The sequence below is a fragment of the Panthera onca genome, chromosome B4, assembly GCF_046562875.1.
Source record: "Panthera onca isolate mPanOnc1 chromosome B4, mPanOnc1 haplotype 2, whole genome shotgun sequence".
Lineage (NCBI taxonomy): Eukaryota > Metazoa > Chordata > Mammalia > Carnivora > Felidae > Panthera > Panthera onca.
The window spans coordinates 28,556,875-28,573,635 of record NC_138345.1 but is presented as its reverse complement, the minus strand read 5'-3'; the positions used below and the strand labels follow the sequence as shown (position 1 = coordinate 28,573,635).

The 16,761-nt window shown below is 47.2% G+C and overlaps 1 long non-coding RNA gene across 1 annotated transcript; it reads right to left on the bottom strand.

The window, feature by feature from the left end:
• Positions 1-3,782: 3,782 nt before the first annotated feature.
• On the bottom strand, positions 3,783-11,248 carry LOC132694966 (uncharacterized). The gene is made up of 3 exons (XR_009617579.3): positions 8,340-11,248; positions 5,851-5,941; positions 3,783-4,781 (listed from the first exon to the last, which is right to left on the bottom strand). It is a non-coding gene; the product is annotated as an uncharacterized LOC132694966 (long non-coding RNA).
• Between the last annotated feature and the right edge of the window lie 5,513 nt (positions 11,249-16,761).

Sequence of the window (16,761 nt, the reverse complement as noted above, 5' to 3'; positions counted from 1 at the left end):
AGACCCTGGGCTGTTGAAGAGAGAGCCACAGTTCCTCCTTCTTCTTTCCCTTCTCTCCTCACCTTTCCTTTGTTTCCATAGTACTGGAAGTCAATACAAGTGAGGTTGTTCACCTCCTCCCAGAGGCATCAGCATCTTTGATGATGTCTGCAGGAACCCGTGCTGCTCTGTGAATAATAGTGATTAATTCCTGCTTTTGTCTGCAGTAGGTGATGGGGGTGGGGGGCGGGAAGCCAAAGCAAAACTAAAGAGAGGGAGCTGAAGGCTCTATTTATGTATTTATTTATTTATTTTTTACCAAACTAACAGTTTTTAAGTGATTAACCTGTTAGGTTTTATTTCGGTGTCACTGTTTCGGAGCAAATGCCATTTCAGAAATGTTGCAGCTGCAAAGCAGAGACCTGACGTGGTCAGAGATGTGGGCTCAATGTCTGCGCTGGTCTGTCCCGCTCCAGTGGTGGGACCACCTTGCTTCCACCATTCGAGGGGGAATGTCACCCCCAATCTCCACGGTCATGGAATCAGAATTGATAGATCTGGAAGGACCAGAGGGAACAGATCCAGGGTCCCATTTTGCAGACTAGTTCATTGTGGCTGTCAGTGAGAAGTGCCTTTTAGCTGAGGCAGACCCAGGAGCAGAGGCAAACTGTCCTGAAGGAACCAGCACACTCCTCTCCCCGCCAGACTGCAGGACTGTCTGCACCAGGTTGGGTAGTGTGGGGCCCAAGGCGGCAGCCCTAGGGCCCAAGATTCTCCCAGGGCTCTGGCGTAGGAGGTTGGGGGGTCCCTGGGCTTCTTGCCCCACCTCTGCTGCTCAAAGCCTGGCTTTCAAAGTTGTAGGACAGTCACAGACCCCCTTCTTCCTTTCTTTTTCTTCTTTTTGACCCAGGTGGTGGGCCTGTTCAGACCCCCCAGGCTTACAGGAGCCTTCCCAAAGACGTGGGCCTGTTGTTGATTTACGGGGACACGGCTCCTCTGTGTGCGCCTGGCTGCATAACTTAACGGGATCTGTCACCTTCAATAGACTGCCACACAGCTGCGCGCGCGGGAGCAGCTGCCTTCTCTGCCTTTGTTTGGTCTCAGCGCTCCTCTCCTCCAGCAGCGGGGCCCTCTCTCCTCCCGGCACCTTGATTAGTACTGACTGTCTCTGCCCTCCAAGCGCTTCGCTTGGTCCCCGTATATACAGTGTCTTGCACACAGTTTACGATAGTGACAGCGAGCAAAGGTCGTCCATAAACACTGAGTCGTGGGTGGTAGCATTAGCTCTTAAAAATCATAATCAGCTCTCCTGGTGGCCTCTTAAATTCGTGTGCGGCTTTTCTTCTCACCCATAAAATAGGCTCCTTTAGACAGAGGCCCCAGAGTTGGCAAGCGTACAGAGCACATGTTTGGCCATGGGTGCCTCAAATGACAGTACAATCCCCAATTTGGGCTGAGAGTCCGTGTGCCCCTCTAAACACACGCGTGCGTGCACATACATTCTGTCACACATGAACACCCATGCATGAGCACTCCCTCTCGTGCATCCAGAGTCCGTGGTGCAGCGGGCGGGCAGCCAGGCCGGGAAGCTGGTGCATGGGCCACAGCAGGCTCATGGCCGAATGGACGTGCACAAACGGCTTCCCCTTTCACTCCGTGATGGCTTGCTCTCTACTGTCAGATCTCAGTGCCGGCGACCTGTCCCTCGCCCCATCTCAGGGAGCATCTGATATCATTTAAGAAGGCCTCACCCAGGGGCACTTGTGTTGGCTGCTGGGGTTGTGGAGTGAAATCCCACGGAGTAGGTGGCCGGGGTGTCTGAGAGCGTCATGCCTACTGCCACCAGCCGCTTGTCGCTAAGTGCCACCGGTTCCTCGTGGGCACCAGAGTGGACCTTGGGACAGGAGCTAAAACGGCATGCTGACTGGTCACAACCTAGGCAGTGCTGCCCAGAGGAAGGAATGCGGGATCCCCAGACGGATGCATGCGGGCTCACCAGCTCCTGGCCATTCCACTTCCTGGCTGTGAGACCTTGGGTGAATTATTAACTTAACCCTGGAGCCTCAGTTTCCTCATGTATAAAAAATGAAAATGAAAGAACCTACCCTCAAGGCACTGTTAATAGGAGTTAAAAAAAAGAATATGTGTAAAGGGGCAATTGTTTTATTGGGGCTCGATACATGGCAGCTATAATAAATACTATTATTATTTTATGATCTCTTTGGCCCAAGGCTTTGATCCCGGGATAAGGAAACAAGTGTTGGGCCACATACAGCCCTGACAGACCCAGGGCTGATTTCAGCAGCAGGGCCAGTAAAAACCTCACCTTTTCGATGTGTGTGTAACGGGAAGGAAGCCCCCAGGTATGGCGATGACAGGCAACCCAGGGCTTCTGTCCGACTCATTCCCTAACTCTTCTGGGGTTCATGTGCTCCGCCTGGCACTGGTGTCTCTTGGTTTGGGACCCAGCCCTCCTCTGTGGTGAGTGCAGGAAGAGAGGGGGAATGTGGGACTCTGAATGGCCATGGCCAAGGATGGGCCGTGAGTCCTAGGTCACCTCAGATATCTGCCCTGGGCTCCCATCAGTCCCAGAAGAGCTGCTAAAATAGGTGTGGAGAGGCCAGGTGCACTCACCAGCCATTCGGTGTCAGCATCAACAAGAAACCAAAGCAAGCCCCCACCTTCAGAGGTGGGAAGACTGGAGACGAGGGACCACAGAGATGTGAGGGCTGAGCAGAACCCGCGGGAACACAGTTTGGGACCCATTACCTCAGGCCAAAGACTTAACATTTCCCAGATGCTAGACCTGCTATTTTCGTTTCGCACATAAAGAGCAACTCTCTCCTCTTGACATGACGATCCCAACTCACGTTGTCTGGCATGTGAAGAGAACAAGCCATGAAGTCTTGTGAGTTTCCTTGGAAGAACCGTGTTATAATGACACAAGTCATTACTTAAGGCCAAGCTCACAGAAAGTCTGTCCCAGGACCGAGCTGGATGCTGGGAAATGTGCCTGCTGACTCACACTTTCTTCTCCCCCTCCGCCCAAGTACCTGGTGCCCATCCAGTTTTCAGGCAGCTCATGGCTCACCTGGACTGCTCTCATGAAGCTGAGTCTTGACTCCAGTCCTCCCCCTCTCCTTCCCCCACTCACATGAGCTCATCTCTGCTGAAGTGTTAGCGCTGAAGGTCAGACGTGTTCTCTCATTCTTTTCCAGGGTGATATGTGCCCTCCACACCCACTTCACCCAGAAGGATGCAGGTTGGTACAGGTGCAGATGAGCATGAAGTACTGTTAGACAAACATTTGAATTTGCCTCCTGCCATTTATGTGAGCAACTATCATATATGTGGTATACACTTTCATGTAGAAAATTAAATTATCATATATATCCTGTTTCTGAAACTTTTACCAGTCAGTATATTGTGACTATTTCCCCCATGTCTTTATATATAGTCTTCTATAACATAATTTTTTAATAACTGAAAAGTAGTCTCTTGTGGGGTGCATGAATGACAATCCCTCAGGATGAGGGAAGAAAATATTGCAACTTCCTCCCATATGTCTTTTTATCCAAGTGTAAGAAAGAACTGGTTTACTGATACTCTAATACCTGGACTCACCATGGTGTTGCACCCAGTCTGCTAGTCCCCTGGTTATCTGTGGCCAATGCGGGTCCAACAGCGTTGTTTGCTTTTAGCAAATTCTGATTTACTGTAGTTTTTGAGTCTGGCTTAGAGATTTTGCCAGATTATGTTCTTTTAGATAATAACCTTCATAAAATGAACAGGTAGCCAAAAAATCTTCCTCCAAAGAAAATGTAGAGCATGAGAAGAGAACAAGAAAATGGCAGAGTGGATTCTTCTTCAGCTTTGAGCATGAGCTCATCATAATTCTGATTAGATGTAAAAGAAAAAAAAACCCAATAGCATCAGATCTGAAAGTCAGCCAGAAATATATTCGTATCTTGAGAAGATTATGTAAATAATGGATATATATTCATTTCATTCATGATGGCCTTACCTTAACTGTATATTACATACAGAGATATTAGCTTCTAAGGTATGAGCTAAGGAGAGTATCACCACAGGCAAAATGTTAAAAAGCAAACATCGAAAACATTCTCCCACCAATGTTTAAAGTCATGCAATATTTATTTCGGTACTTAAATAATTTTGCTAAACTACTAATAATACGTGCTCAGCAGCTTAAAAGCCACATACCATGGTAAAACTGGGCTAAGTGACACATGGAAAAAATGCAGGGATGAACTTAAATGTAGTATTTTGTCAGAAAATACTGTTGGAAGATGCAAGGAGAACAATTGCTGAATGTTTGAAGAAACAAGTATGAGAATACATAATGCCGTGCGGGAGTTTTGCCACAGAGTTGGATGAAAGTACATATGTTTCCAACATGATTCAGTTGTGGCAGTTGCCAAATGCTGCTTCCAAAACAAAACACATGAATTTTGTTTTTGTAAGCCACTACAGGAAGGATAATTGAAGGACATATATTCTGAATATCAAATGAGGTCTTTAACAATGGTTAAAACAACAACAACAACAACAACAACAACAACAACAACAACAAAGGATGGAAGTAATAAGTGCAGACAGGGCACCTGCTTTGACTTCAGGAACAAGATTCTTGAGCGTCATTGCAGAGGTAATGGTCTAGCATGGTGGGGAATAGCGCCGTCCCTCGATCCTGGATGTCACAGTTCAAAATCCAGTGCTGCTGCTTGTCAGTGGTGTGACCTTGGGCCAGTTACCTAACTTCCCTGTGTCTGTTCCCTTCCCTGTAAAATAGGGATAGCAATTGTGTCTACATGAGGGCTAGTTGCAAAAAGCAAATGAATTCATATAGGTAGGGTGCTTAAACTATGCCTGGCACAAAGTAAGTGCTCAACAAACATCAGCTAATAATTTATGCCACACTTAAAATTTATTTACAAACCTCTATAGCAAAGGATTTGAAGCTGGAAGTTCTACACTGAGTATCAGTGATGCGGTTCAGGTAATAAAACGAAGCTTTTAATATATAGTAGAACCTTTGCAATATTTTACATAATTTTAATACATTATATAAACATATAAACATAAACATTATATAAACATGTATTTATATGTTTATATTTATATGTTCATATATATATAAATATATATTTACATATATATTTATATATATAATATAAATATATTATTTATATAATATATGTTTATATAATATAAAATATGTATAGTATGTTAGAATAGAAAGTTCATAGAGAATGAGCAAAAAATCTTTTATGTACACAAAATTAGATGTGTATCATGTAGCAAATTACTTGAGTTAATAAATATAAAAATGACTTAGAAATTTTTGTGGCTTCCCATATTATGTTACTTGACTCTTAAAATATATATATTACATGGAATTTGTCTCATCAAATTATGGTGACATTTAAAAAAATAAATAAAACATAAAGTTTTTTGAAAGAAATAGAGCATTTAGACTTCCAATGTTCTATGACTTTATTGCTGGAAAAAAGTGCAGTTGTATATAAAAACTCTCATATACTCACTTTAAAATGTGGAAACAGAATTTGCTACCTTGTTTAAATACCTTCCAGTTAAGTTTTTAGTGTTTTGGAAGCATTTGTTTAAAATATAAAGAATGTAAGACCTATTGATTGACATCATAGCAGTAGAAAATTTACTCAGCCTAATTTCAATAAAAGTCTGTATACTTAGTATATGAGAATGAAAAATTAATTTATTAATTAATAAGTGTGCCCAATTATGCCTTTCCTCTATTTGTAAGTGTCTTTATAAAAGACTGCTTCCAGTTATGGCAACTATTACAACCAAGTATAAAAATATACTGACCTTTCCATTGTTGCATCACCAAATGTGAAGATAGGATTTTAAAAAATAATGGAGCATATCCAAAATCATGTCGCCCAAAGCCAAAATGTTTCTGTAGTATTAATGAATAAAATAAAAAAATTTGAATATTGGCCAAAATTTCCACATTGTATGTTTTGTAGTGCACATAACGTCTTTAGTTCAGTAGTACCCATATGTGACTCATTATAAACAAATATGTATTTATCAGGATGTGAACTAAAAAATTATATTTGATAGGAGTATGTGACTGTTGACTCGAAGTGCAAGAGACCACTTAACTCTCTATTGTCGGGCACTTAAGTTATTTATAATTTTTCCCTTTTGCCACATTCCCGCTTGTTTTCTGGGATAGATTCCTGGAAGTGGAATCAAAGAGTATTTGAAGGGAATATTTTTATAGTTATGTATTACAAGTTGCCTAGAGAGAGATAGTAAATCTGTAGTAATTGATGTGTTCACCGCCATCAATGTATATCCCCTGCCCTTGGGTTTTTTCTAATCTGATTTCATGCTAGTAGGAGGAGAGGGCTGTGGTCTGTCTTAGGGCAGTCAGGTTGCCCAGGGGCTCTGGGGAAGACAGTTTTGGGCAGGGAGCCCAAGTGACCACAGACAATGGCCACCAAGGGCATCCTTTGCTTCAGGCATTTCCTCTCTGGATGATGAGCTCCCTGGGGACTTGGCATGGCTCTTGGGTCGGCAGCAGGGTGGGGTGCAGGATGGTGTGGGAACATGGTCATCTTGCTCGGAGGTGGGGGTAGGAGGTCAGCGAGTGAAGTTCTGTTTCTGGAAACTGTCTGTGGGATGATGATTGTTTACATGCTGCAGTGTCTAAGGATCAAAAGCGAGTGGAAAGAAGCCTCCTCCACTCTCAGGCCATGTGGAAAGCTTTATCTCCTGCTGGAAACCTTGCATGAGAACAAAAGCAAACCTTGCAGAATGCTTTCAGGCACTGCATCTTGTTTCCGGGTCTCTCAGCCTTTTGCTAACAGAGCAGAGTGGGACTTCCCGCCAGAATCAGAAATGCCAGATTTTTCCAAGCAGAGTGGATGCACAGCAAATTGGTGGCATTTTGTTCTCCATTTTCCAGTCCTGCTAAGCTGGCACATTGTTCCATCTCAAGCTTTTTTCTCTGTCTGGAGACCAAGACAGAGTGGCTCCTAGTTGAAGGAGGTGTTAACCTCACAGACTGCATTTGTTTCTTGGCCTTGGATTCCCTTCTTAAGGGGAAGTTTGGGAGTGCGGGACAATGACTTGGTCAGATAAGCCTTTTTGGTACTACCGCTTACCACGCTGGCACCCAATAGCCTTGCCTTTGTGCAGGTGGGTCCTTGGGAGGCACAGGACCAGCCTTGCAGTGGGGGTGGGAGGGTTCTGCTTCTACCTTTGTCTCTGGCCCCACAGGGAACCCTAATCTGGTGTCTCAGCAGCCCCATACTTCTCTCTTTCTGGGTCTTCCTAACCTGAAGTCTGTATTCCCAGCGAGGGGTGAATGCAGCTGCAGGGTCTGAAGAGAGGATAGTTGAACTTGCCCTCCAGGAGCAAAGGGCTTGGAGGTGACCACTGCTTCATGCCATTTCCTTAGGTATCCAGGCAGCCAAAGAGACAGGAAGGCTTATTGAGGGATCTTCCAGAATAAGTAGGGAGTGGCTTTAGAGGCCAGATTAGCTTCTCCACTGGCCCTCTTAATCTATCCTCTCCCTCTCCTCTGAGACCTTACCTGGTCTGTCTCCAACTTGCCCAAACTTTCTCTCTCTTTCTCCATGCATATATGTGTACACACACACACACACACACACACACACACTGGTTCCTTCCATCCATCCATCCATCCATCCATCCATTCAAGAAGCCAACCAGCCAGCCATTTATCTTTTTTTTTTTCCCCCATTTGTTCCTTCCTTCACCTACTCCTTCAGTCAATAAACATGAGGCTATTTTAAAGCAGATGGCTGTGGCTGAGAGAGGTTTGAGGGCTCTGACCCGCTGCTCATAGGACCTCCCAGGACTTTGGACAGAATCTAGTTCAGAGCTTTGCAGGTCTAGAAACTCATTTTTGTCCACTAGCCCAGAGGTTCATTCCAAAGAAGTCATAAGTGACTGATTTGTAAACCTAAAGGCCAAAATTAATTACAGCCCAAGTTAGACTGGGTGGGATAACCAGTACCAGTGTTTCCTCCTGGGGCAAATTAAAGTCCAGAATGGGGATGTCGACTCAAGATAATTGAATGGATTGCTTTTCCTCATGCCAAGAAGATACCTCTCTAGATAATGCTACGCTCCATTAGCCACACAGCAGCCAGAGTGGTGTTTACAAAATGTAAATCAGATCATGCCTTTCCCCTGCTTAAAACCCTGCAATTGTTTTTCATTGGACTTAAAATTAAATTACAGCTCCTTAATAGGAGTACGAAGTTCTGAAAGATCTGGCCCTGCCTCCCCTTTCCAAACTTCACCTCCTACCGCTGTACCTCTGAGCACTTTGCTCCAGCCATCCACCCTCCTTTCTGTTCCTTCACTATCCAACTGAATGCCTCACACCGTTCCTGCACTGGAAGTCTCTGCCAGCAGCTCCCACTACAGCCTGGAGCCTGTGTGCTCTAGGGGCAAGGGTTTTTGTATCTGTCTTGTTCACCAGTGTATCCCCGGTGCCAGCACAAAATAGGTGTTCAAAGGTTAGTTAAATGAATGGGCAGTACCAATTACAAAGCGGGGTAGGCTCCGCTTTGAACGTGGTGGAAAAGATTTTGAACTTTGCTCTATAGGATGCATTTTATAGTCCTTTATCTTTATCTTGTTTCTCCTCCTTCTCCTCCCCCTCCTCCTCCCTCTCCTCTTCCTCCTCCTTTTCTTTCTTTCTTTGGTTAGACATCACCATGAACTTCCAATTTCTGTGCAGATGGTTAACCAATTTGACTGCTGTTTGTCTATTTTAGAACAGCATTGGAGAAATTATGAAACAAAATGAAAAGTTGGATTTTAAGAATTAACCAGAAAACTAGGAGAAAATCATGGGGGCCTGAAAGCTGTTTTAAATTGGTACATGTGGTGGGGGAGGCAGGTGGCTGAAGGTGGGCAGAGACAGCAAGACAAGAATAGGCCAGAGGAAAGCTTCTGAGATTCTTCCCTTGCCTCACAAAAGCCTTTACCATCGATGAGATTGTAGGGGAGTTCAGTAAATGCCTGATGCTGGGGTAAGATGGTCCAATAAGCTGGGGTAAGGTGGTCCAAGATGCCAAGATCTTTGGTGCGTTTGGTAAAATGAGGAAATCTATCCTTGGATGGCTGCAAGATTTTACAGGTACCCGATCCAACTGATTCTATGTTGTGGGTACGGGATATTTGGAAATTAAGAGAATCCAGCCATTAGCCACTATACTGCTGATGCAATGCTTCATCACTCTGCCTTTTAAGGTTTGGAAATTTTGTGAAATCATCTGCAAGTCCTGCAGAGTCAAAGCCTATGTACTGCAGAATCACTGGAATGCTTCAGAGCTTCAGATTGTGGCCAAGTTAAAGGCACCTTCTTCTTTCTTCAAGGGATCTACCTTGACTAATATCAGAAAACTCAGCTTGGTCCTTGTCTCCAGTTTCTGAGGGCTGGATGTGTATGTTGCCAATTATTATTGGACAGTATGAGAGGATGAAGAAGAGGGGGAGGCACAGCAAACCCGAGTCCCTGAGGAAAGCAGATGGTCCGAGCTGTCCAGCATGATGGGACAGAAAGGGCATAGTATTTCTGCTCTGAAAGCTGGGCTGCCTTGTGCAAGGTGCCCAGCATCTCTGAGCCTCAGACTTCTTATCTGTAAAGCGAGGGGGTGAGGGAGATTGTTTATCATCCCTGCGGGCTCTGACACCTGACACTTCAATCAAACCTCAGCCCAGAGCCATTCCACATCTCCTTCGGTTGAAGGGAAATTCATCTCCCTTGCAGATTAAACACCTATTGATTTTTTTTTTTTCTTCTGGCAAGGGGGAATGAGACAGCTATTTCTTCCTCTGTAGACAGAAGGACAGAAAAAAAAAGTCAAACCAGACTCCCATTCTGTGATTTTCTGTTCAGGCCTGAATGCTAAACAGCGTTGGCTCCCAGGGGGGTGACTCAGCTTCCGCAGCTCATAGAAATTTAGAATTGGAAGGGTCCCGACAGACTATCCAGTCCTCTCTAAATTGAGGAAACAGAGACCCCCGGATGGAAGTGACACGGAATTAGGTGGTGATGGAACCCGAACTAGAGTGTACATAGTATATAGGATGAGCACATCTGATGGCCCTTCGCCACAGAAACCTTTCCAGGGCCAGCTGTTAGGGGCTGCTCAGGTTCTCGTATTGCTCCTTTATGTAAATACGATAATCCCGCTCGCGTTTTGCCTCTCTGATTGGAGTTTTCATTAACCTCAATTGAGCCATCAGCCTAGCTTTCCTGTAGAGAGAGAGCATGGCTTCAGGAAGGCGACTCTCCACCCTTTGTAAGAAGACGCGGCCGGTGATTGGTGGCTTCAGGAGCGCCGGAGCCGACCACCAATGGGGAGCGCGAGGAGGCGGGGCATCCTGGGGCGGGGCGGAGCCGCGGAGCGGCGGGTTCCTGGGCTGGGGGTGGTGCGAGGCCCGGCGCGGTCGCCGTGGTTACCGCACCCCGGCTGCGGCTGATCAGTAAACACTAATTACGCCCGCCACCCAGGTGCCGGGGCGGCTTGCTGAAGACTGAAAAACACCTCAATCCCACTCCGGGACTTTGGTATGGTTTTTAATTTTACGGCTCCTGTCCTCGAATCTGTCCAAGCGCATTAGTATTACGTGCGAGGTTTCCCGACAGGACTTTGACGGATGTTGCCCGGAGAGAAGCTGCTTTCCCGGGCAGAGAAAAGCTTCCTTTAGAGGCCTGGATGGACGAACCCTGCTGTACCCGCCTGGACCTGATGCAAGCGCTTGGGTGGAGCAATCCTTGATGGAGCAGAAACATCGTTTTCTGTGTGAGGGCCCGTCATGGCCCAGGTGGACAGCCACGCAGACACACGCGCCACCTCCTCCAGAAATCAGTCCCAGGCCAGGGGTGCAGGGGAGCGGCTTCGCCCGGGAGACTCACGAACAGCGCCACCGCAAAACTCAGACTCTTCCGCCCCAGCACGCTGTCCCTGCCCCCGCTGTCCTGCCCGCGAGCAGTGGGGGACACAGACGCGTGCACACAGACCGCCAGGGCCACTTCATGGGCACGCCTAGTCTCACGCACGCGGGCGGGCGCTCACCATACTGCTCCAGTCCCCTCCCAGCCCCATAGCACCCTCTAGCGGGGATTACGTGCTCCCTCGTAGGCGCACCGGACTTGAACCTAGCACCAAGCGCCCACCCTCCTCCTCCCTTAGCCCGGTGCTGCAGCTGAGGCTTCTGCAGGTTTGTTTGATCACCTGCCTTTCTACTTCTACGTTTATGACCCTGCTGACGCCCGGGGAGAGGGCAGCACAGCTAGCCAATCAGGATGCTCTAAAGGTCAAGGTAATGCCCATTTCCCAATTTGATTCACAGACTTCACAATTCTTGTTCTCATGACAAAACGTGGCGGTCAGCACTAAATGTGACGTATCCCCTATCTTCTGGCAACCGAAAGAATAAAATGCTGAAAATATAAACAAACTCTTTTTATTAGAATTAGAGGTCAGTTCTCTTAAATGGTTATAATTCTTCTCACCTGGGACCTGTCTTCAGTCTTAACGCGCTGACATGAGATGAGTTGGTCTGCATCCCAGGCATCCCTTGTTTCCCTTATCACTTTTTAAAAAGTCTTTTTAAGTGCGGGGAAGGGGCAGAGAGCAGAGGGAGAGAGAATTCTAAGCAGGGTCTGTGCTGTCAGCAGGAAACCAGACGCGGGGCTCAAACTCTCAGAACTGGAAAGATCATGACCTGAGCCAAAATTCAAGAGTCCGTGGCTTAACCCACTGAGCCACCCGGGGGCCTCTCCCTCATCAATTTAGGTAATTTTTTTTCCCTTCAGCTGTCAAAACACAGACCCCCTTTTATGAACTTCACCCTGTAGAAAAATGACCCATTTGAAATCCTTCAGTTTGTAAGCTTAAATTTCATTAGAGGTTAGAGTAGGTTCGAGGATGAAGGGACTGGAAGGATAGGAATGAATGTACACCTGTGGAGTCACTTTCTTTCAGATAAGGTGCCTGGACCTTTCAGTACACTGAACCCACTCTCTTTCCCACCTTTGAAAAAAAAAGTGTGCTTTCATCATAATTTCTGTGCTTGAAAATCCAAGGCAACTCCTGGTTTCGCCCTAATGTACTAAAAACAAACTGCTGCCTCTGCAGTCTGAGGCCTGGAGCTACAGGTCTCGTGAAACCAACCTGACCGCAGATGTTGTTCTGACTTCCACGCTTCGCCCTGCTCAGAACACCTTCCTTTTATTCCTCCAACTCCACCTGCACGTTCCCCATCTCCATTCACATCTGGTCGGTCCCGCGGTTCAGCCCTTCGCTGCTTTTGCCTCGTTAAGTAGCAGAGTAAGGGCCTTTCAGATGGGAGGGTTAGTCCAGTCCTGGGTTAGAGGCCTCTGGTTCCCACAGGGTCTGGTTCTAGCCTTCATGTGGTCGTTGGTGTGTGGAGCCGTTTGGGAAGGTTTGAGGAAGAAGGAATTCATTTGTGGTCGGCAGAGAGGAATGAAGGTGAGGTAGGAAAGTTGAGAGGTGCCAGGTGAGGTCGGCAGTTGAGACCTGTTTGGGATTTGTCCCAAGCTCCATAAGAACCCTAGGCTAGACACCAAAATAATTTGGAGAGCTGTGTTTTTCCCTGTCAATTTATGACTGGCCATGTCTGGCCAAGAAAAAGGAGGTGGGGGAAGCACGCCAGGAGCCATTTGCCAGACAACTCGGCAAATAAGGCTGAGTCTGAAACTGAGGCAGGCTAGAAATTGCAATTAGCGTGGAAATGAAGATCTTTTCAGAAAAGAAAATGGCCCCAGCACTTGTTCTCTATTGTCTCTCCCATCCTCTGGCGCCCACCCAGACAGCCCTGAGACAGCCCCTTGGCTCACAGACTTGTGAATACCCAGCCAGGATGAGGGGGAGCACCCACCCATCCTCACCTGCTTCTGGAAGGGCTGTGCTGCCTGTGAGGAAGGGAAACCCAGGGAGGCTGGCAGCAGGCAGGTCCGCAGCAGGGAGGAGGAAGATCTGTTCTGCTGAATACATTTGGATAGGTTTATTGCACACCCCCAAATCACAGCGAGTTTAAAATGGTGTCCTTGGGGTGCTTGGGTGGCTTAACCGGTTATGTGAAGGACTTTGGCCCAGGTTATGATCTTGCGGTTCATGGGTTTGAGCCCCGCGTTAGGCTCTGTGCTGACAGCTCAGAGCCTGGAGCCTGCTTGGGATTCTGTGTCTCCCTCTCTCTCTCTGCCCCTCTCCTGCTTACACTCTGTTTCTCTCTCTCTCAAAAATAAAGAAACTTTAAAAAAAGTAAAATAAATAAATAAAATGGTGTCTTTGAGAGTTTGTCTCTCTCTTTCCCACCCGAAGGTATTAACTTACCTAAAAAGTGCATGCTCTCTGGAAGAAGGCTGGGAACTCTGAGCTCAAGTTAGAGGATACAAACTTAGTCAACATTTTTTGGCAATGAAAAGGATAGGATGTTTTGTTGATTTTCATTCTAATTTTGTTTATATAATATGGGTGGTAGGTCCTGCTAGCCTACATTATACTCATTCTAACGAAGCCATCCATCATTTGAGCATTTACCACTGACAGATTCAGGGCTAAGTGCTTTGTATGCATAGTTTTGTTTTATCCCACGCCAGTCCCACCCAGTGGGCATTAATCGCCCTGTGAATGACAGAGGAAGTGGAGTCTGAGAGGTTAAGCAACCCACTCAAGGCCATACAGCCCCAGGGTGGTAGAGCGGGACTCAAACTGGGGATTTTGACCCGCACAGCCCAGCAGCTCTGGGCACGACCCTGCAGGTACCGGCCGTGGGAGCCGAGGCAAGGGAGACTCGTGTCCCTAGCGGCCTTGCAGGAAGCGTCTGCAGTGCCCAGCAGGGAAAGGCCTAAAGGTCCCAGACAAAAATACTGCAGAAACAGCCCCTGGTGGCAGGAAAGAGCCAGCCCTGCGCTAGGATGGGTCGGTGGCTGGAGGGTGGCGGGCGGTGAGCGGGAGGTGGCTGAGAGCCGGGCTTTGGGCCAGGGCCAGGATTTGGGCTCCAGCGCGGCCTTCCCACGACCGAGGCCGGGGGGGCCCACAGGCCGAGATTCTCTCCGCCCCGCGGCGCCCCAGGCTCCGTGTCTCGCGGCTGCGGCCTGTCCCCTCCCCTGTGGCCCAGGAAGGCTGCGAAGCGAGCTAGTTCCTGGGCCTGTGCATGTTTCCCTGGGTGGGGCCTAGGTGCCGCCGTCTGTTTCCTGCGGGGACCCAGCACCCAGCTCCCGGTTCCTGACCAGTTCATACTGGTCCACGGCTTGGACACCCGGGTCGGCGTGACCAGGTTGCAAACGTGGTTACGTAGGCCCGTTGCAGGAAGAGTGATTATCCACGATGGAGTGGCTTACGCGTGCTCTGCGATTATAGGTTCTTGCTCAACTCCGCAACAACCGTGGCGGGTGGAGGGGGGTGGGGGTGGGAATATAATCCTTATTCTTGTTTCACAGATAAAGAGGGAGTCCAGGGTGGTGAAATAACTAGCTCAAGGACATTCTGCTGGGAAGTCAGGACATGAGAGCTTTGGTAACTGGAGAGGAGTTAGAAAAGTTGTGGACTGTTAGGATCTGTCGGGAGGGCAAGGGGTGTGGGGATGTGGGGGCTCACGTGTGCTTCTAAGTGTGTGTGGTGGGGAGGCATGGGGCTGGGAAGGCCGTGAAACCACTTTCCTTCTTCCATCTGCTCAGGTTCTAGGCAGTCAACAGTTGACATTGACACTGTCCTCAAACTATATTTTCAACCACTTTTTATCACCTTTTTGCTGTAGTCAAGCCACTATCAAACCTCCCCAGGACTACCGAATCCCTGCAGTGGTCTCCCTGCTCCTGCCCTTCCCTTCCTTTAGTCTGTATTCAACAAGGCAGACACAGACATCCAGCTAGAACTCACGTCCCGGCACTCCTCTGCCAAACCCTCCAGAATTTCCTCTACGAGAATGATCTCCTCTCCCCACCTGAGGGCCCTCATCTCCCATCGTCCCAGTCTCTCCCCTCTGCCTCCTGCCTCCAAGCCTTGGCAATTGCTCTTCTGAGTAGAATACTGTGGCCCCCCCACCTCCCCACCCCCTATATCCACATGGTTGTTTCTTCACTTCTTCATGGTTTTCTTCTGTTTTGTTTTGTTTTGAACAGTAACTCGAATAAGGCTTTCCCTGGTCTCCTTTAAATCACCCCTCACACTTATCACTTACTTACTTATTACTTACTTACTTATCCTTATCACTTACTTACTTTACACTTTCTTATTTTTCTTATTCACCTTCTATCTCCCCAGCTAGAGTGGAAGCTCCATGGTGCAGGGAGGGCATTTTGTCTGTGTTGTTGTTTGGCTGGTGTCTTTCATTCACTGCTATATTTCCCCATGCCTAGAACAGTGACTGGCACACGTGATGAACTTAATAAATATTTGCTGAACAAAAGGATGAATGAATGAACAGACCCATTTCTGTCAATGAAAGAAGCTAGAATCTTCTGATAGGACAGGGAGTGGGGGAGGGTGGGGATTAGGGGGGTTGTTGAAGGAGGCCATGTTGAAGGATGAGGAGAGCAAAGACCTATGAACTAAAAATGGTTGTCATGAAAGGCAGTGGGTGTGGGGGAAACCCCCTCCGTGTCACCCACACCCTCTCCTCCATCATGTACTGGGTCACTGTGACTGGGCCCTAGCAGCTGGTATCAGCTTGGGGAGTCCCACAGGAAGCTGTTCTGTAGGTCCAGGAAGAGAATGAGATATGTCAGATGACAGTGTGTGAAATGTAACCTCTGCTGTCAAAGCTGATGTGAAGTGGCCCCATCTTAAAGAACAGGAGGTCAAGAGAAAGCCAAGGACTATCTTGGAAACCAGATGCCATTGGCATTAGGGCGGGAAGTATTTTCTCCTCTGGTGGAACTGCCCTGGCTCCTGGCATAGGTGTTGCTGCCCTGCCCACCTCATCAGGGGTGTCATCTGTGACCTGCCAGGAAAGACCTGTGTGCCCAGCAAGAGAGTCCTGGTGTTCTTCTGGCTCTTGGCAGCAGTTACAAAAATTTTTTTATGTTTATTTATTTTGAGAAAGAGAGAGAGAGTATGCACACAAGTTGGGGAGGGGCAGAGAGAAGGAGAGACAGACTCCCAAGCAGACTCCACACCATCAGCACAGAGCCCAATGCAGGGCTCGAACTCAGGAACCACGGTATCATGACCTGAGCCAGATGGAGAGTCAGACTTTTAACCGACTGAGCCACCCAGGCACCCTTTGGCAGTAGTTCAAAAAGTACAGGCTTAAGATAAGGAAACAACCCACATGCTCATCAATGAATGAATGAATGGATAAAAAAGATGTGGTGCATATACATAACGGAATATTATTCAGCCACGAGAAAGGAGATATCCTGCTATTTGCAACAACAAGGATGGACCTTGGGAACATTGTGCTCAGTGAGAGAAATCGGACAGATAAAGACAAGTACTATATGATATCACTTATATTTTGAATATAAAAAAGTCAAGCCCATAAAAAAACAGAGAGTAAAATGGTTACCTGGGGATGGGGGGCATGGTAAAGAGTGATGGTATTTAAGGTACATACCTGTAAGTATGTACTAAATAAGCCATAGAAATCAAGTACAGTGTAATGAATATAGACAATAAGATTGTACTGTAACTATGTAATGTGGCAAGTATCACTACATGGACAATCATATTACAATATATAAAATGTATCAAA